The following is a 22,693-nucleotide window of genomic DNA, read 5'->3' on the forward strand; positions in this document are numbered from 1 at the left end:
GCGGGTCTGCAGCTGGACCTACTTGTCGGGAAGTGCAGATCCGCTTGGCAGAGCCCAGGACAACAATACAACACTATTTTCTCAGCAGTGGCTGAACTGTTTGTTCTGAAACTTCAGGGTTTCATAAACGAGGTAATGACGCAGATACACACACAAACGCAGCGTTAATTGGAGCTTCCGGTCTTTGTCGCCTTTCAGACAAATCATTCAACTTAAAAAAGAAAACATGATGTCATCATCACTACTTGCGATGCAATAGTCAAATAGAAGCACTGTCAATAAAAAGGTAAACATGTTGCATGTATTATTTGTGAAATGCGGCGTTGTTTGTAGTTTAGTGTGTTTCCGCGTTTTCACGGCAGGGATGGCGTCTGCTGAGACGCTGGTTCCGCGGCTGCTGTGCGTTTGGCGCTGCGGTGGCGGTACGTGTCGTGTTTGCGCTGACTGTGTGCCCCGCCGCGCGGCTTAAGTGAGGACCGACACGCGCCGGGCCGAGGTGGGATCTCGGTGCCGTGTGCTGTGGCTGCGGTACGTGTCGCAACTGAGGAGCCTGGTGGTTCAGCGGCTGCGGTGCGCGTCGCGCCGTTGTGCGGATATGGAGGGTGCGCCTGTGCACTGCGCCACGCCGCGCAGCTTAAGTGAAGAACGACACGCGCCGGGCCGAGGCGGGGCCGGGCGCACCGCACTTTTTTTATTAAGTTAATGTTGAGAATGTATCTTGAATGTATCTCGGTTTGCGCGGGCTCCGCGGCTGCTGTGCGCTCCTCGGCTGCTGTGCGCTCCGCGGCTGCTGTGCGCTCCGCGGCTGCGGTTCCGGTGCCGTGCGCTGCGGCGGCGGTACCTGTCGTAACTGGGGAGCCTGGTGGTTCGGCGGCCGCGGTGCGTGTCCTCACTTAAACTGTGAGGACTGTACTCATGAGTTTATTTGTCAATGTGTGCCGTGATTTCATAGCGCTGTCCACGGTGCTGAAATGAGCCTCGGTGTCGGCAGCGTCACAGGGTGACCTCATTTTATATTTCCAGATTGTGGCTATGTTTGCACTGAGTGTGTTTCTTTAATTTCAACAATGTAGCCATAATGGTCTCCAACAACGGTGAACAAAACAAACGCCACAGAAGCTGCAGTGCAAACTCCACCCACCTATAGCTGCAGAGGAAAAACTACATGTCTACTATAAACTGCTTTCTATATTCCTTCCTGGTTGGATTTAAACACACATCTGCCAATTTATTAGGTACACATTTTCTGTTTATGAACACACTGATTGAAGGAGCCAATCACATGGCAGTAAGTCATTGCATTTAGGCAGGTAGACATGATCAGGACGCCCAAATCAAGTTCAAACAGACTATCAGCATTAGGAAGAAAGGTGATTCAAGGAGCTTTTAATGTGGCATGGTTACTGGTAGTATTTTTACAAACTGCTTGCACAACCACGGTGTGACAAACAGAAAATATCCAGTGATGCCATGTTGAGGTCAAAGATCAGCAGAAAGGCCATGCTAAGAAAGCAAAAGGAACTCAAATCAGCGCAACCAAAGTGTGCAGAACACCATCTGAAGGCACAACACATTGAACCTTGCCGAAAAATGACTGCCTCCGACGGGAACGCGCATCGGTTAAGAGGTAGTGAGCGTAGGTCTACTGGTAGATATAATACTGTATACAGGGTACACCCTATAAGTCGTTGTTTGAAGGAGCGATACTGACCAAATTCATTGTACATGCACCTGTTTTCCTCGACTGCTAATGCTGAAAAGATAGAGAATGTAAGCCCTAACAATCCAGAGTTACAGGGTGCAGTCACTTCTCGGCAGGCCCTGCCGAAATGTGACAGCACCCTGTAACTCTTTATTGCAAGAAGCAATATTGACCAAATTCACTGTACATGCACCTGGTTTCCTCTACTTTCCTCTCCTCTACTGATTCTTCCAATTAGCCACTCACAGTGTGACTCCTGGCTGCTGAGTTAGTTAGCACCAGTTAGTTACTAGAAACCCAAGCCTTTTTAGATGATTTATATTAATAAATGCACCATTAAATAACGACTTAAGTATCATTAATTATTTAAATTAATAAATAGCCTTTTCAATAATTACTTACATCACATTGGTTTTCTTAGGTTACAAAATACTGACCTGGGTTTTTTTCGTCATCACTTAGTAACAACAATAATAATAATAATAATAATAAGAATAATATTCAGTGGAGCTCCACTTCAGGTTTTACTTGATACCCATTCCAAACTAAATGTTTATTTAAATATTATTTTAAATGTCATATGATAAAAAAAAGTGTTAAAGTTTGAGTGTACACTTACAATTAAGTGTTAAGTGTGTTTGTTTCTGTTTGGTTGTGATGAGTTTCTGTTGTACTCACACCAGCAAACCGAATCCAGTTCAGTCCGTCCATGAATACCAGTCCGGGTTTTGTAGCAGGTTTGCGTTGATGCTGCAAACAGAGAGTGAGACACAAACAGGTGACTGTGATCGTTTCATTAAAGACAAGAGATGAGAAGAAGACTGATGTCAGTGAAGAAACAAGGAAACAAAGTAACGTCAAACTTACATCTGTGATCTGTCCCTCTGGTGCGGCTGTCAACACAGGAGTTTAAATATTGGCACAATGGTCAGCCAATCAGAGGGGTATTCCAGAAAGCAGGTTCAACACACTCTGAGTCTATCCCTGAACTCTGAGTTGACTTACTCTGAGTCGGGAAACTCTGAGTATCCGGTTCCAGAACAGCTGATCTGAGTTAGTTCAATCAACTCTGAGTATGTTAACCTCGAGGTACGCGCGTGCACAACCACTGAAAAAAGCCATCATCAATGGAGCCCCGATACCACGAGTCACCATGACAACCGAGAAAAAAAAGATCAACATATTTCAGTGCGAAGGAGTTGGAGATCCTTATGCTGGGCTACGGAGAATATGAGCACATATTTCGCCGCGAATGCAACACAGCTGCAGCAGCGAAGGAGAGAGAGACCGCATGGGAGAAAATTGCTGCCCGAGTCAACGCGTAAGTTTGAACGTACTATTCCATTGACGTAACATTTAACCGTAAGATCATAACATAGTCTATAGTTATGAATATAAGTAGGAATGAAATCTGAGTTTTTCATTTAGGTGCAATCCAACAGGAGAAAGGAGGACTTGGAAGCAGCTCAAAATGAAACATAAAAACATCATTCAAAAAGGTAAGGCATATTTTGCTAGGCTATGATTGCACCTCACTTTGATTTATTTTTTTATTTTTAATTGACTAAGGCTATTAAACGTAACGTAAATATTAATTCAGATTGCAAACATTGAGTTCTGCTCAGCCAACAGAAAGAAGGCAGAGGCCCGAAAAACGGGTGGAGGGCCACCTCCACCACCTCTGTCAGAGGCTGAGGAGCTGGCTCTCAGCCAATACAGGGGTCGCCCTGTGGCTGAAGGCATCCCTGGGGTAAGCTCATCTGAGCCTGTCACCCCCAGGACACAAGTGCATACATCAGATGCAAGTATACACTTATGTATTTTTTTTAAATAAAACTTTTTATGTATATATATATATATATATATATATGAGGAGGAGACGACGACGCTGTCTGCTGCCACAGGGAGAGATCCGGAGGGGCCTACTGAAGTGTGTCTTAATATTATGTATAGCTACTGGCACTGCTCTACCCATTCATATTCATTTACATTCTTGAGTGGAATTTGGAGTTTGACATGTACACTGAAGTGATGAGCATAGATAATGGACAAACTAGCACATTCTTGTCCTTCAACAGAACATGGCTGGGCATCACCAAGAGGAGGGTCCATCAACTTCTAGAGCACAGCTTGACACAGTGAGATTTTCAGTCAATACCATGTTAAATCTGTATATAGAACTGCAGGAATTAAATGTCGTCCATATGTTTCCCAGTTGCCGGTAAAAGAGTTGTACAGGGTGCACCTAATGAAAACCATTCAAAAAACCGAGAAAGAAATGGTGTACCTGGACCGGCAAATCAGAAAAACAGACTTGTAAATTCTATTACTTGAACGCCAGTTGAGGTGGGTGCATTGTCATGGTGAAACAGGTGAATATGTGAAATATGTTAATAGTTGGAACTATATTACAAATCCTGACTGTTGCTTTTGTACTTTTAGAGAATAAAGAAGAACCAAATCACGTGTGAATTTGTCTTTTAATTTTAATCAAAACGTCTAATCTGGGTCGGAAGATTCTCTCACGACGTAATGCATTTCTAATAAATACGGCTTCGATGTCGATTGGATTTCTAATGAATGGGCAATCCATGTCTAACTGCTTTCTTGTGTGGGAGAAGACAGGTAGAAACTCTGGGTTTCTTATAGTAAACCTGCCAGCGAGCAGGTTATGTTCACAGAGTAAGTTACCGCAGTAACAGACCCAGAGTTTAAGTTACCTCTCTTTCTGGAACGGATAACTCAGAGTTTCCCTCATCTCAGGGTTAACAAACTCAGAGTTCTCACATAACCCGCTTTCTGGAATACCCCTCAGGTGTGAAAGCTTGAAATGTTTGGGGCGGGGCTTATTATTGAAAACATGTGCGCTGTGACTGAGGAGCCTGGTGGTTCAGTGGCTGCGGTGCGCGTTGAGCCGGAGTGTGGATATGGAGTGTGCGCCTGTGTGCCGCGCCACGCCGCGCGGCTTAAGTGAAGACCGACACGCGCCGGGCTGAGGTGGGATCCTGGCGGGGCCGGGCGCACCGCACTTCCTTGTATCTAAAGAAAAAAAGAAAAGAATGCATTTGAAATTGTATTGTAGCTTGAGCATGCACATGAGTTCATTTGTCAATGTGTGCCGTGATTTCATAGCGCTGTCCACGGTGATGAAATGAGCCTCGGTGTCGGCAGGGTCACGGGGCCACCTCATTTTATATTTCCAGATTGTGGCTATGTTTGCACTGAGTGTGTTTCTTTCATTTCAACAATGTAGCCATAATGGTCTCTGGTTTTATGAAGTTAATGTTGAGAATGTATCTTGTCTGCGGGGAATGAGTTACTTCAACTTTAACCATTTAGGAAACCAATTAAGTCTATTAACTCAAACAATTTAAGCATACAAAAGTATTTGATTTGAGTACAAGTAACTCAAGTATTTGTTGTTAAAGTAACTTGGGTAAAGTGCATTGTACTAATTCCATTCAGTTAATGAAAACTACTAAGTATGTGACACTTATGTGAAACGGATTTATCTGAACTGAAATGATCTTCTTTATACAAATGTTAATACTTAAGTTGAATTGACTCTTTTCTTTCTACTAAATCAAATTATTACATTCTACTTCTGACAACTTCAAATGGAGAGCGTAGATCAGTGTGTGAGCCATTAAAACCTGATTGTGAGGACCAGAGACACATGGTGAGTTTCAAAGGGAACTCCTGCAGGAACCTGATCTTCATTCACTACTGCCACCAGGGCCACTGCCCCTCTTGGGTTGCTTCCAACTCATCCTGAAAAGGGAACAAACACATGTTCAGTGTTTTCAGTCTATTCAGACAAATCATTCAACTTAAAAAAGAAAACATGATGTCATCATCACTACTTGCGATGCAATAGTCAAATAGAAGCACTGTCAATAAAAAGGTAAACATGTTGCATGTATTATTTGTGAAATGTGGCGTTGTTTGTAGTTTAGTGTGTTTCCGCGTTTTCACGGCAGGGATGGCGTCTGCTGAGACGCTGGTTCCGCGGCTGCTGTGCGTTTGGCGCTGCGGCGGCGGTGCGTGTCCTCACTTAAACTGTGAGGACTGTACTCATGAGTTTATTTGTCAATGTGTGCCGTGATTTCATAGCGCTGTCCACGGTGCTGAAATGAGCCTCGGTGTCGGCAGCGTCACAGGGTGACCTCATTTTATATTTCCAGATTGTGGCTATGTTTGCACTGAGTGTGTTTCTTTAATTTCAACAATGTAGCCATAATGGTCTCCAACAACGGTGAACAAAACAAACGCCACAGAAGCTGCAGTGCAAACTCCACCCACCTATAGCTGCAGAGGAAAAACTACATGTCTACTATAAACTGCTTTCTATATTCCTTCCTGGTTGGATTTAAACACACATCTGCCAATTTATTAGGTACACATTTTCTGTTTATGAACACACTGATTGAAGGAGCCAATCACATGGCAGTAAGTCATTGCATTTAGGCAGGTAGACATGATCAGGACGCCCAAATCAAGTTCAAACAGACTATCAGCATTAGGAAGAAAGGTGATTCAAGGAGCTTTTAATGTGGCATGGTTACTGGTAGTATTTTTACAAACTGCTTGCACAACCACGGTGTGACAAACAGAAAATATCCAGTGATGCCATGTTGAGGTCAAAGATCAGCAGAAAGGCCATGCTAAGAAAGCAAAAGGAACTCAAATCAGCGCAACCAAAGTGTGCAGAACACCATCTGAAGGCACAACACATTGAACCTTGCCGAAAAATGACTGCCTCCGACGGGAACGCGCATCGGTTAAGAGGTAGTGAGCGTAGGTCTACTGGTAGATATAATACTGTATACAGGGTACACCCTATAAGTCGTTGTTTGAAGGAGCGATACTGACCAAATTCATTGTACATGCACCTGTTTTCCTCGACTGCTAATGCTGAAAAGATAGAGAATGTAAGCCCGAACAATCCAGAGTTACAGGGTGCAGTCACTTCTCGGCAGGCCCTGCCGAAATGTGACAGCACCCTGTAACTCTTTATTGCAAGAAGCAATATTGACCAAATTCACTGTACATGCACCTGGTTTCCTCTACTTTCCTCTCCTCTACTGATTCTTCCAATTAGCCACTCACAGTGTGACTCCTGGCTGCTGAGTTAGTTAGCACCAGTTAGTTACTAGAAACCCAAGCCTTTTTAGATGATTTATATTAATAAATACACCATTAAATAATGACTTCAGTGTCATTAATTATTTAAATTAATAAATAGCCTTTTCAATAATTACTTACATCACATTGGTTTTCTTAGGTTACAAAATACTGACCTGGGTTTTTTTCGTCATCACTTAGTAACAATAATAATAATAATAATAATAATAATAATAATAATAATATTCAGTGGAGCTCCACTTCAGGTTTTACTTGATACTCATTCCAAACTAAATGTTTATTTAAATATTAGTTTAAATGTCATATGATAAAAAAAAGTGTTAAAGTTTGAGTGTACACTTACAATTAAGTGTTAAGTGTGTTTGTTTCTGTTTGGTTGTGATGAGTTTCTGTTGTACTCACACCATCAAACCGAATCCAGTTCAGTCCGTCCATGAATACCAGTCCGGGTTTTGTAGCAGGTTTGCGTTGATGCTGCAAACAGAGAGTGAGACACAAACAGGTGACTGTGATCGTTTCATTAAAGACAAGAGATGAGAAGAAGACTGATGTCAGTGAATAAACAAGGAAACAAAGTAACGTCAAACTTACATCTGTGATCTGTCCCTCTGGTGCGGCTGTCAACACAGGAGTTTAAATATTGGCACAATGGTCAGCCAATCAGGTGTGAAAGCTTGAAATGTTTGGGGCGGGGCTTATTATTGAAAACATGTGCGCTGTGACTGAGGAGCCTGGTGGTTCAGTGGCTGCGGTGCGCGTTGAGCCGGAGTGTGGATATGGAGTGTGCGCCTGTGTGCCGCGCCACGCCGCGCGGCTTAAGTGAAGACCGACACGCGCCGGGCTGAGGTGGGATCCTGGCGGGGCCGGGCGCACCGCACTTCCTTGTATCTAAAAAAAAAGAAGAAAAGAATGCATTTGAAATTGTATTGTAGCTTGAGCATGCACATGAGTTCATTTGTCAATGTGTGCCGTGATTTCATAGCGCTGTCCACGGTGATGAAATGAGCCTCGGTGTCGGCAGGGTCACGGGGCCACCTCATTTTATATTTCCAGATTGTGGCTATGTTTGCACTGAGTGTGTTTCTTTCATTTCAACAATGTAGCCATAATGGTCTCTGGTTTTATGAAGTTAATGTTGAGAATGTATCTTGTCTGCGGGGAATGAGTTACTTCAACTTTAACCATTTAGGAAACCAATTAAGTTTATTAACTCAAACAATTTAAGCATACAAAAGTATTTGATTTGAGTACAAGTAACTCAAGTATTTGTTGTTAAAGTAACTTGGGTAAAGTGCATTGTACTAATTCCATTCAGTTAATGAAAACTACTAAGTATGTGACACTTATGTGAAACGGATTTATCTGAACTGAAATGATCTTCTTTATACAAATGTTAATACTTAAGTTGAATTGACTCTTTTCTTTCTACTAAATCAAATTATTACATTCTACTTCTGACAACTTCAAATGGAGAGCGTAGATCAGTGTGTGAGCCATTACAACCTGATTGTGAGGACCAGAGACACATGGTGAGTTTCAAAGGGAACTCCTGCAGGAACCTGATCTTCATTCACTACTGCCACCAGGGCCACTGCCCCTCTTGGGTTGCTTCCAACTCATCCTGAAAAGGGAACAAACACATGTTCAGTGTTTTCAGTGTATTCAGACAAATCATTCAACTTAAAAAAGAAAACATGATGTCATCATCACTACTTGCGATGCAATAGTCAAATAGAAGCACTGTCAATAAAAAGGTAAACATGTTGCATGTATTATTTGTGAAATGTGGCGTTGTTTGTAGTTTAGTGTGTTTCCGCGTTTTCACGGCAGGGATGGCGTCTGCTGAGACGCTGATTCCGCGGCTGCTGTGCGTTTGGCGCTGCGGTGGCGGTACGTGTCGTGTTTGCGCTGACTGTGTGCCCCGCCGCGCGGCTTAAGTGAGGACCGACACGCGCCGGGCCGAGGTGGGATCTCGGTGCCGTGTGCTGTGGCTGCGGTACGTGTCGCAACTGAGGAGCCTGGTGGTTCAGCGGCAGCGGTGCGCCGGAGTGTGGATATGGAGTGGCTCGTTCCAACAACGGTGAACAAAACAAACGCCACAGAAGCTGCAGTGCAAACTCCACCCACCTATAACTGCAGAGGAAAAACTACATGTCTACTATAAACTGCTTTCTATATTCCTTCCTGGTTGGATTTAAACACACATCTGCCAATTTATTAGGTACACATTTTCTGTTTATGAACACACTGATTGAAGGAGCCAATCACATGGCAGTAAGTCATTGCATTTAGGCAGGTAGACATGATCAGGACGCCCAAATCAAGTTCAAACAGACTATCAGCATTAGGAAGAAAGGTGATTCAAGGAGCTTTTAATGTGGCATGGTTACTGGTAGTATTTTTACAAACTGCTTGCACAACCACGGTGTGACAAACAGAAAATATCCAGTGATGCCATGTTGAGGTCAAAGATCAGCAGAAAGGCCATGCTAAGAAAGCAAAAGGAACTCAAATCAGCGCAACCAAAGTGTGCAGAACACCATCTGAAGGCACAACACATTGAACCTTGCCGAAAAATGACTGCCTCCGACGGGAACGCGCACCAGTTAGTTACTAGAAACCCAAGCCTTTTTAGATGATTTATATTAATAAATACACCATTAAATAACGACTTAAGTGTCATTAATTATTTAAATTAATAAATAGCCTTTTCAATAATTACTTACATCACATTGGTTTTCTTAGGTTACAAAATACTGACCTGGGTTTTTTTCGTCATCACTTAGTAACAATAATAATAATAATAATAATAATAATAATAATATTCAGTGGAGCTCCACTTCAGGTTTTACTTGATACTCATTCCAAACTAAATGTTTATTTAAATATTAGTTTAAATGTCATATGATAAAAAAAAAGTGTTAAAGTTTGAGTGTACACTTACAATTAAGTGTTAAGTGTGTTTGTTTCTGTTTGGTTGTGATGAGTTTCTGTTGTACTCACATCAGCAAACCAAATCCAGTTCAGTCCGTCCATGAATACCAGTCCGGGTTTTGTAGCAGGTTTGCGTTGATGCTGCAAACAGAGAGTGAGACACAAACAGGTGACTGTGATCGTTTCATTAAAGACAAGAGATGAGAAGAAGACTGATGTCAGTGAAGAAACAAGGAAACAAAGTAACGTCAAACTTACATCTGTGATCTGTCCCTCTGGTGCGGCTGTCAACACAGGAGTTTAAATATTGGCACAATGGTCAGCCAATCAGGTGTGAAAGCTTGAAATGTTTGGGGCGGGGCTTATTATTGAAAACATGTGCGCTGTGACTGAGGAGCCTGGTGGTTCAGTGGCTGCGGTGCGCGTTGAGCCGGAGTGTGGATATGGAGTGTGCGCCTGTGTGCCGCGCCACGCCGCGCGGCTTAAGTGAAGACCGACACGCGCCGGGCTGAGGTGGGATCCTGGCGGGGCCGGGCGCACCGCACTTCCTTGTATCTAAAGAAAAAAAGAAAAGAATGCATTTGAAATTGTATTGTAGCTTGAGCATGCACATGAGTTCATTTGTCAATGTGTGCCATGATTTCATAGCGCTGTCCACGGTGATGAAATGAGCCTCGGTGTCGGCAGCGTCACGGGGCCACCTCATTTTATATTTCCAGATTGTGGCTATGTTTGCACTGAGTGTGTTTCTTTCATTTCAACAATGTAGCCATAATGGTCTCTGGTTTTATGAAGTTAATGTTGAGAATGTATCTTGTCTGCGGGGAATGAGTTACTTCAACTTTAACCATTTAGGAAACCAATTAAGTTTATTAACTCAAACAATTTAAGCATACAAAAGTATTTGATTTGAGTACAAGTAACTCAAGTATTTGTTGTTAAAGTAACTTGGGTAAAGTGCATTGTACTAATTCCATTCAGTTAATGAAAACTACTAAGTATGTGACACTTATGTGAAACGGATTTATCTGAACTGAAATGATCTTCTTTATACAAATGTTAATACTTAAGTTGAATTGACTCTTTTCTTTCTACTAAATCAAATTATTACATTCTACTTCTGACAACTTCAAATGGAGAGCGTAGATCAGTGTGTGAGCCATTACAACCTGATTGTGAGGACCAGAGACACATGGTGAGTTTCAAAGGGAACTCCTGCAGGAACCTGATCTTCATTCACTACTGCCACCAGGGCCACTGCCCCTCTTGGGTTGCTTCCAACTCATCCTGAAAAGGGAACAAACACATGTTCAGTGTTTTCAGTGTATTCAGACAAATCATTCAACTTAAAAAAGAAAACATGATGTCATCATCACTACTTGCAATAGTCAAATAGAAGCACTGTCAATAAAAAGGTAAACATGTTGCATGTATTATTTGTGAAATGTGGCGTTGTTTGTAGTTTAGTGTGTTTCCGCGTTTTCACGGCAGGGATGGCGTCTGCTGAGACGCTGATTCCGCGGCTGCTGTGCGTTTGGCGCTGCGGTGGCGGTACGTGTCGTGTTTGCGCTGACTGTGTGCCCCGCCGCGCGGCTTAAGTGAGGACCGACACGCGCCGGGCCGAGGTGGGATCTCGGTGCCGTGTGCTGTGGCTGCGGTACGTGTCGCAACTGAGGAGCCTGGTGGTTCAGCGGCAGCGGTGCGCCGGAGTGTGGATATGGAGTGGCTCGTTCCAACAACGGTGAACAAAACAAACGCCACAGAAGCTGCAGTGCAAACTCCACCCACCTATAACTGCAGAGGAAAAACTACATGTCTACTATAAACTGCTTTCTATATTCCTTCCTGGTTGGATTTAAACACACATCTGCCAATTTATTAGGTACACATTTTCTGTTTATGAACACACTGATTGAAGGAGCCAATCACATGGCAGTAAGTCATTGCATTTAGGCAGGTAGACATGATCAGGACGCCCAAATCAAGTTCAAACAGACTATCAGCATTAGGAAGAAAGGTGATTCAAGGAGCTTTTAATGTGGCATGGTTACTGGTAGTATTTTTACAAACTGCTTGCACAACCACGGTGTGACAAACAGAAAATATCCAGTGATGCCATGTTGAGGTCAAAGATCAGCAGAAAGGCCATGCTAAGAAAGCAAAAGGAACTCAAATCAGCGCAACCAAAGTGTGCAGAACACCATCTGAAGGCACAACACATTGAACCTTGCCGAAAAATGACTGCCTCCGACGGGAACGCGCACCAGTTAGTTACTAGAAACCCAAGCCTTTTTAGATGATTTATATTAATAAATACACCATTAAATAACGACTTAAGTGTCATTAATTATTTAAATTAATAAATAGCCTTTTCAATAATTACTTACATCACATTGGTTTTCTTAGGTTACAAAATACTGACCTGGGTTTTTTTCGTCATCACTTAGTAACAATAATAATAATAATAATAATAATAATAATAATATTCAGTGGAGCTCCACTTCAGGTTTTACTTGATACTCATTCCAAACTAAATGTTTATTTAAATATTAGTTTAAATGTCATATGATAAAAAAAAAGTGTTAAAGTTTGAGTGTACACTTACAATTAAGTGTTAAGTGTGTTTGTTTCTGTTTGGTTGTGATGAGTTTCTGTTGTACTCACATCAGCAAACCAAATCCAGTTCAGTCCGTCCATGAATACCAGTCCGGGTTTTGTAGCAGGTTTGCGTTGATGCTGCAAACAGAGAGTGAGACACAAACAGGTGACTGTGATCGTTTCATTAAAGACAAGAGATGAGAAGAAGACTGATGTCAGTGAAGAAACAAGGAAACAAAGTAACGTCAAACTTACATCTGTGATCTGTCCCTCTGGTGCGGCTGTCAACACAGGAGTTTAAATATTGGCACAATGGTCAGCCAATCAGGTGTGAAAGCTTGAAATGTTTGGGGCGGGGCTTATTATTGAAAACATGTGCGCTGTGACTGAGGAGCCTGGTGGTTCAGTGGCTGCGGTGCGCGTTGAGCCGGAGTGTGGATATGGAGTGTGCGCCTGTGTGCCGCGCCACGCCGCGCGGCTTAAGTGAAGACCGACACGCGCCGGGCTGAGGTGGGATCCTGGCGGGGCCGGGCGCACCGCACTTCCTTGTATCTAAAGAAAAAAAGAAAAGAATGCATTTGAAATTGTATTGTAGCTTGAGCATGCACATGAGTTCATTTGTCAATGTGTGCCATGATTTCATAGCGCTGTCCACGGTGATGAAATGAGCCTCGGTGTCGGCAGCGTCACGGGGCCACCTCATTTTATATTTCCAGATTGTGGCTATGTTTGCACTGAGTGTGTTTCTTTCATTTCAACAATGTAGCCATAATGGTCTCTGGTTTTATGAAGTTAATGTTGAGAATGTATCTTGTCTGCGGGGAATGAGTTACTTCAACTTTAACCATTTAGGAAACCAATTAAGTTTATTAACTCAAACAATTTAAGCATACAAAAGTATTTGATTTGAGTACAAGTAACTCAAGTATTTGTTGTTAAAGTAACTTGGGTAAAGTGCATTGTACTAATTCCATTCAGTTAATGAAAACTACTAAGTATGTGACACTTATGTGAAACGGATTTATCTGAACTGAAATGATCTTCTTTATACAAATGTTAATACTTAAGTTGAATTGACTCTTTTCTTTCTACTAAATCAAATTATTACATTCTACTTCTGACAACTTCAAATGGAGAGCGTAGATCAGTGTGTGAGCCATTACAACCTGATTGTGAGGACCAGAGACACATGGTGAGTTTCAAAGGGAACTCCTGCAGGAACCTGATCTTCATTCACTACTGCCACCAGGGCCACTGCCCCTCTTGGGTTGCTTCCAACTCATCCTGAAAAGGGAACAAACACATGTTCAGTGTTTTCAGTGTATTCAGACAAATCATTCAACTTAAAAAAGAAAACATGATGTCATCATCACTACTTGCAATAGTCAAATAGAAGCACTGTCAATAAAAAGGTAAACATGTTGCATGTATTATTTGTGAAATGTGGCGTTGTTTGTAGTTTAGTGTGTTTCCGCGTTTTCACGGCAGGGATGGCGTCTGCTGAGACGCTGATTCCGCGGCTGCTGTGCGTTTGGCGCTGCGGTGGCGGTACGTGTCGTGTTTGCGCTGACTGTGTGCCCCGCCGCGCGGCTTAAGTGAGGACCGACACGCGCCGGGCCGAGGTGGGATCTCGGTGCCGTGTGCTGTGGCTGCGGTACGTGTCGCAACTGAGGAGCCTGGTGGTTCAGCGGCAGCGGTGCGCCGGAGTGTGGATATGGAGTGGCTCGTTCCAACAACGGTGAACAAAACAAACGCCACAGAAGCTGCAGTGCAAACTCCACCCACCTATAACTGCAGAGGAAAAACTACATGTCTACTATAAACTGCTTTCTATATTCCTTCCTGGTTGGATTTAAACACACATCTGCCAATTTATTAGGTACACATTTTCTGTTTATGAACACACTGATTGAAGGAGCCAATCACATGGCAGTAAGTCATTGCATTTAGGCAGGTAGACATGATCAGGACGCCCAAATCAAGTTCAAACAGACTATCAGCATTAGGAAGAAAGGTGATTCAAGGAGCTTTTAATGTGGCATGGTTACTGGTAGTATTTTTACAAACTGCTTGCACAACCACGGTGTGACAAACAGAAAATATCCAGTGATGCCATGTTGAGGTCAAAGATCAGCAGAAAGGCCATGCTAAGAAAGCAAAAGGAACTCAAATCAGCGCAACCAAAGTGTGCAGAACACCATCTGAAGGCACAACACATTGAACCTTGCCGAAAAATGACTGCCTCCGACGGGAACGCGCATCGGTTAAGAGGTAGTGAGCGTAGGTCTACTGGTAGATATAATACTGTATACAGGGTACACCCTATAAGTCGTTGTTTGAAGGAGCGATACTGACCAAATTCATTGTACATGCACCTGTTTTCCTCGACTGCTAATGCTGAAAAGATAGAGAATGTAAGCCCGAACAATCCAGAGTTACAGGGTGCAGTCACTTCTCGGCAGGCCCTGCCGAAATGTGACAGCACCCTGTAACTCTTTATTGCAAGAAGCAATATTGACCAAATTCACTGTACATGCACCTGGTTTCCTCTACTTTCCTCTCCTCTACTGATTCTTCCAATTAGCCACTCACAGTGTGACTCCTGGCTGCTGAGTTAGTTAGCACCAGTTAGTTACTAGAAACCCAAGCCTTTTTAGATGATTTATATTAATAAATACACCATTAAATAACGACTTAAGTGTCATTAATTATTTAAATTAATAAATAGCCTTTTCAATAATTACTTACATCACATTGGTTTTCTTAGGTTACAAAATACTGACCTGGGTTTTTTTCGTCATCACTTAGTAACAATAATAATAATAATAATAATAATAATAATAATAATAATATTCAGTGGAGCTCCACTTCAGGTTTTACTTGATACTCATTCCAAACTAAATGTTTATTTAAATATTAGTTTAAATGTCATATGATAAAAAAAAGTGTTAAAGTTTGAGTGTACACTTACAATTAAGTGTTAAGTGTGTTTGTTTCTGTTTGGTTGTGATGAGTTTCTGTTGTACTCACACCATCAAACCGAATCCAGTTCAGTCCGTCCATGAATACCAGTCCGGGTTTTGTAGCAGGTTTGCGTTGATGCTGCAAACAGAGAGTGAGACACAAACAGGTGACTGTGATCGTTTCATTAAAGACAAGAGATGAGAAGAAGACTGATGTCAGTGAATAAACAAGGAAACAAAGTAACGTCAAACTTACATCTGTGATCTGTCCCTCTGGTGCGGCTGTCAACACAGGAGTTTAAATATTGGCACAATGGTCAGCCAATCAGGTGTGAAAGCTTGAAATGTTTGGGGCGGGGCTTATTATTGAAAACATGTGCGCTGTGACTGAGGAGCCTGGTGGTTCAGTGGCTGCGGTGCGCGTTGAGCCGGAGTGTGGATATGGAGTGTGCGCCTGTGTGCCGCGCCACGCCGCGCGGCTTAAGTGAAGACCGACACGCGCCGGGCTGAGGTGGGATCCTGGCGGGGCCGGGCGCACCGCACTTCCTTGTATCTAAAAAAAAAGAAGAAAAGAATGCATTTGAAATTGTATTGTAGCTTGAGCATGCACATGAGTTCATTTGTCAATGTGTGCCGTGATTTCATAGCGCTGTCCACGGTGATGAAATGAGCCTCGGTGTCGGCAGGGTCACGGGGCCACCTCATTTTATATTTCCAGATTGTGGCTATGTTTGCACTGAGTGTGTTTCTTTCATTTCAACAATGTAGCCATAATGGTCTCTGGTTTTATGAAGTTAATGTTGAGAATGTATCTTGTCTGCGGGGAATGAGTTACTTCAACTTTAACCATTTAGGAAACCAATTAAGTTTATTAACTCAAACAATTTAAGCATACAAAAGTATTTGATTTGAGTACAAGTAACTCAAGTATTTGTTGTTAAAGTAACTTGGGTAAAGTGCATTGTACTAATTCCATTCAGTTAATGAAAACTACTAAGTATGTGACACTTATGTGAAACGGATTTATCTGAACTGAAATGATCTTCTTTATACAAATGTTAATACTTAAGTTGAATTGACTCTTTTCTTTCTACTAAATCAAATTATTACATTCTACTTCTGACAACTTCAAATGGAGAGCGTAGATCAGTGTGTGAGCCATTACAACCTGATTGTGAGGACCAGAGACACATGGTGAGTTTCAAAGGGAACTCCTGCAGGAACCTGATCTTCATTCACTACTGCCACCAGGGCCACTGCCCCTCTTGGGTTGCTTCCAACTCATCCTGAAAAGGGAACAAACACATGTTCAGTGTTTTCAGTGTATTCAGACAAATCATTCAACTTAAAAAAGAAAACATGATGTCATCATCACTACTTGCGATGCAATAGTCAAATAGAAGCACTGTCAATAAAAAGGTAAACATGTTGCATGTATTATTTGTGAAATGTGGCGTTGTTTGTAGTTTAGTGTGTTTCCGCGTTTTCACGGCAGGGATGGCGTCTGCTGAGACGCTGAGACGCTGATTCCGCGGCTGCTGTGCGTTTGGCGCTGCGGTGGCGGTACGTGTCGTGTTTGCGCTGACTGTGTGCCCCGCCGCGCGGCTTAAGTGAGGACCGACACGCGCCGGGCCGAGGTGGGATCTCGGTGCTGTGTGCTGTGGCTGCGGTACGTGTCGCAACTGAGGAGCCTGGTGGTTCAGCGGCAGCGGTGCGCCGGAGTGTGGATATGGAGTGGCTCGGGAACAAACACATGTTCAGTGTTTTCAGTGTATTCAGACAAATCATTCAACTTAAAAAAGAAAACATGATGTCATCATCACTACTTGCGATGCAATAGTCAAATAGAAGCACTGTCAATAAAAAGGTAAACATGTTGCATGTATTATTTGTGAAATGTGGCGTTGTTTGTAGTTTAGTGTGTTTCCGCGTTTTCACGGCAGGGATGGCGTCTGCTGAGACGCTGGTTCCGCGGCTGCTGTGCGTTTGGCGCTGCGGCGGCAGTACGTGTCGTGTTTGCGCTGACTGTGTGCCCCGCCGCGCGGCTTAAGTGAGGACCGACACGCGCCGGGCCGAGGTGGGATCTCGGTGCCGTGTGCTGTGGCTGCGGTACGTGTGGCAACTGAGGAGCCTGGTGGTTCAGCGGCTGCGGTGCGCGTCGCGCCGTTGTGCGGATATGGAGGGTGCGCCTGTGCGCTGCGCCACGCCGCGCGGCTTAAGTGAAGACCGACACGCGCCGGGCCGAGGCGGGGCCGGGCGCACCGCACTTTTTTTATGAAGTTAATGTTGAGAATGTATCTTGAATGTATCTCGGTTTGCGCGGGCTCCGTGGCTTCTGTGCGCTCCGTGCGCTCCGCGGCTGCGGTTCCGGTGCCGTGCGCTGCAGCGGCGGTACCTGTCGTAACTGGGGAGCCTTGTGGTTCCGCGGCCGCGGTGCGTGTCCTCACTTAAACTGTGAGGACTGTACTGAGGCCAGTAAACTAACCTGATCTTCATTCACTACTGCCACCAGGGCCACTGCCCCTCTTGGGTTGCTTCCAACTCATCCTGAAAAGGGAACAAACACATGTTCAGTGTTTTCAGTGTATTCAGACAAATCATTCAACTTAAAAAAGAAAACATGATGTCATCATCACTACTTGCGATGCAATAGTCAAATAGAAGCACTGTCAATAAAAAGGTAAACATGTTGCATGTATTATTTGTGAAATGTGGCGTTGTTTGTAGTTTAGTGTGTTTCCGCGTTTTCACGGCAGGGATGGCGTCTGCTGAGACGCTGGTTCCGCGGCTGCTGTGCGTTTGGCGCTGCGGCGGCGGTACGTGTCGTGTTTGCGCTGACTGTGTGCCCCGCCGCGCGGCTTAAGTGAGGACCGACACGCGCCGGGCCGAGGTGGGATCTCGGTGCCGTGTGCTGTGGCTGCGGTACGTGTCGCAACTGAGGAGCCTGGTGGTTCAGCGGCAGCGGTGCGCCGGAGTGTGGATATGGAGTGGCTCGGGAACAAACACATGTTCAGTGTTTTCAGTGTATTCAGACAAATCATTCAACTTAAAAAAGAAAACATGATGTCATCATCACTACTTGCGATGCAATAGTCAAATAGAAGCACTGTCAATAAAAAGGTAAACATTTTGCATGTATTTTTTGTGAAATGTGGCGTTGTTTGTAGTTTAGTGTGTTTCCGCGTTTTCATGGCAGGGATGGCGTCTGCTGAGACGCTGGTTCCGCGGCTGCTGTGCGTTTGGCGCTGCGGCGGCGGTACGTGTCGTGTTTGCGCTGACTGTGTGCCCCGCCGCGCGGCTTAAGTGAGGACCGACACGCGCCGGGCCGAGGTGGGATCTCGGTGCCGTGTGCTGTGGCTGCGGCTGCGGTACGTGTCGCAACTGAGGAGCCTGGTGGTTCAGCGGCTGCGGTGCGCGTCGCGCCGTTGTGCGGATATGGAGGGTGCGCCTGTGCGCTGCGCCACGCCGCGCGGCTTAAGTGAAGACCGACACGCGCCGGGCCGAGGCGGGGCCGGGCGCACCGCACTTTTTTTATGAAGTCAATGTTGAGAATGTATCTTGAATGTATCTCGGTTTGCGCGGGCTCCGCGGCTGCTGTGCGCTACGCGGCTGCAGTGCGCTCCGCGGCTGCGGTTCCGGTGCCGTGCGCTGCGGCGGCGGTACCTGTCGTAACTGGGGAGCCTGGTGGTTCCGCGGCCGCGGTGCGTGTCCTCACTTAAACTGTGAGGACTGTACTCATGAGTTTATTTGTCAATGTGTGCCGTGATTTCATAGCGCTGTCCACGGTGCTGAAATGAGCCTCGGTGTCGGCAGCGTCACAGGGTGACCTCATTTTATATTTCCAGATTGTGGCTATGTTTGCACTGAGTGTGTTTCTTTAATTTCAACAATGTAGCCATAATGGTCTCCAACAACGGTGAACAAAACAAACGCCACAGAAGCTGCAGTGCAAACTCCACCCACCTATAACTGCAGAGGAAAAACTACATGTCTACTATAAACTGCTTTCTATATTCCTTCCTGGTTGGATTTAAACACACATCTGCCAATTTATTAGGTACACATTTTCTGTTTATGAACACACTGATTGAAGGAGCCAATCACATGGCAGTAAGTCATTGCATTTAGGCAGGTAGACATGATCAGGACGCCCAAATCAAGTTCAAACAGACTATCAGCATTAGGAAGAAAGGTGATTCAAGGAGCTTTTAATGTGGCATGGTTACTGGTAGTATTTTTACAAACTGCTTGCACAACCACGGTGTGACAAACAGAAAATATCCAGTGATGCCATGTTGAGGTCAAAGATCAGCAGAAAGGCCATGCTAAGAAAGCAAAAGGAACTCAAATCAGCGCAACCAAAGTGTGCAGAACACCATCTGAAGGCACAACACATTGAACCTTGCCGAAAAATGACTGCCTCCGACGGGAACGCGCATCGGTTAAGAGGTAGTGAGCGTAGGTCTACTGGTAGATATAATACTGTATACAGGGTACACCCTATAAGTCGTTGTTTGAAGGAGCGATACTGACCAAATTCATTGTACATGCACCTGTTTTCCTCGACTGCTAATGCTGAAAAGATAGAGAATGTAAGCCCTAACAATCCAGAGTTACAGGGTGCAGTCACTTCTCGGCAGGCCCTGCCGAAATGTGACAGCACCCTGTAACTCTTTATTGCAAGAAGCAATATTGACCAAATTCACTGTACATGCACCTGGTTTCCTCTACTTTCCTCTCCTCTACTGATTCTTCCAATTAGCCACTCACAGTGTGACTCCTGGCTGCTGAGTTAGTTAGCACCAGTTAGTTACTAGAAACCCAAGCCTTTTTAGATGATTTATATTAATAAATACACCATTAAATAACGACTTAAGTGTCATTAATTATTTAAATTAATAAATAGCCTTTTCAATAATTACTTACATCACATTGGTTTTCTTAGGTTACAAAATACTGACCTGGGTTTTTTTCGTCATCACTTAGTAACAATAATAATAATAATAATAATAATAATAATAATAATAATATTCAGTGGAGCTCCACTTCAGGTTTTACTTGATACTCATTCCAAACTAAATGTTTATTTAAATATTAGTTTAAATGTCATATGATAAAAAAAAGTGTTAAAGTTTGAGTGTACACTTACAATTAAGTGTTAAGTGTGTTTGTTTCTGTTTGGTTGTGATGAGTTTCTGTTGTACTCACACCATCAAACCGAATCCAGTTCAGTCCGTCCATGAATACCAGTCCGGGTTTTGTAGCAGGTTTGCGTTGATGCTGCAAACAGAGAGTGAGACACAAACAGGTGACTGTGATCGTTTCATTAAAGACAAGAGATGAGAAGAAGACTGATGTCAGTGAATAAACAAGGAAACAAAGTAACGTCAAACTTACATCTGTGATCTGTCCCTCTGGTGCGGCTGTCAACACAGGAGTTTAAATATTGGCACAATGGTCAGCCAATCAGGTGTGAAAGCTTGAAATGTTTGGGGCGGGGCTTATTATTGAAAACATGTGCGCTGTGACTGAGGAGCCTGGTGGTTCAGTGGCTGCGGTGCGCGTTGAGCCGGAGTGTGGATATGGAGTGTGCGCCTGTGTGCCGCGCCACGCCGCGCGGCTTAAGTGAAGACCAACACGCGCCGGGCTGAGGTGGGATCCTGGCGGGGCCGGGCGCACCGCACTTCCTTGTATCTAAAAAAAAAGAAGAAAAGAATGCATTTGAAATTGTATTGTAGCTTGAGCATGCACATGAGTTCATTTGTCAATGTGTGCCGTGATTTCATAGCGCTGTCCACGGTGATGAAATGAGCCTCGGTGTCGGCAGGGTCACGGGGCCACCTCATTTTATATTTCCAGATTGTGGCTATGTTTGCACTGAGTGTGTTTCTTTCATTTCAACAATGTAGCCATAATGGTCTCTGGTTTTATGAAGTTAATGTTGAGAATGTATCTTGTCTGCGGGGAATGAGTTACTTCAACTTTAACCATTTAGGAAACCAATTAAGTTTATTAACTCAAACAATTTAAGCATACAAAAGTATTTGATTTGAGTACAAGTAACTCAAGTATTTGTTGTTAAAGTAACTTGGGTAAAGTGCATTGTACTAATTCCATTCAGTTAATGAAAACTACTAAGTATGTGACACTTATGTGAAACGGATTTATCTGAACTGAAATGATCTTCTTTATACAAATGTTAATACTTAAGTTGAATTGACTCTTTTCTTTCTACTAAATCAAATTATTACATTCTACTTCTGACAACTTCAAATGGAGAGCGTAGATCAGTGTGTGAGCCATTACAACCTGATTGTGAGGACCAGAGACACATGGTGAGTTTCAAAGGGAACTCCTGCAGGAACCTGATCTTCATTCACTACTGCCACCAGGGCCACTGCCCCTCTTGGGGCTGCTTCCAACTCATCCTGAAAAGGGAACAAACACATGTTCAGTGTTTTCAGTGTATTCAGACAAATCATTCAACTTAAAAAAGAAAACATGATGTCATCATCACTACTTGCGATGCAATAGTCAAATAGAAGCACTGTCAATAAAAAGGTAAACATGTTGCATGTATTATTTGTGAAATGTGGCGTTGTTTGTAGTTTAGTGTGTTTCCGCGTTTTCACGGCAGGGATGGCGTCTGCTGAGACGCTGGTTCCGCGGCTGCTGTGCGTTTGGCGCTGCGGCGGCGGTACGTGTCGTGTTTGCGCTGACTGTGTGCCCCGCCGCACGGCTTAAGTGAGGACCGACACGCGCCGGGCCGAGGTGGGATATCGGTGCCGTGTGCTGTGGCTGCGGTACGTGTGGCAACTGAGGAGCCTGGTGGTTCAGCGGCTGCGGTGCGCGTCGCGCCGTTGTGCGGATATGGAGGGTGCGCCTGTGCGCTGCGCCACGCCGCGCGGCTTAAGTGAAGACCGACACGCGCCGGGCCGAGGCGGGGCCGGGCGCACCGCACTTTTTTTATGAAGTTAATGTTGAGAATGTATCTTGAATGTATCTCGGTTTGCGCGGGCTCCGTGGCTGCTGTGCGCTCCGTGCGCTCCGCGGCTGCGGTTCCGGTGCCGTGCGCTGCGGCGGCGGTACCTGTCGTAACTGGGGAGCCTTGTGGTTCCGCGGCCGCGGTGCGTGTCCTCACTTAAACTGTGAGGACTGTACTCAGGCCAGTAAACTAACCTGATCTTCATTCACTACTGCCACCAGGGCCACTGCCCCTCTTGGGTTGCTTCCAACTCATCCTGAAAAGGGAACAAACACATGTTCAGTGTTTTCAGTGTATTCAGACAAATCATTCAACTTAAAAAAGAAAACATGATGTCATCATCACTACTTGCGATGCAATAGTCAA

The sequence above is a fragment of the Solea solea genome, assembly GCF_958295425.1.
Source record: "Solea solea chromosome 4 unlocalized genomic scaffold, fSolSol10.1 SUPER_4_unloc_5, whole genome shotgun sequence".
NCBI lineage: Eukaryota > Metazoa > Chordata > Actinopteri > Pleuronectiformes > Soleidae > Solea > Solea solea.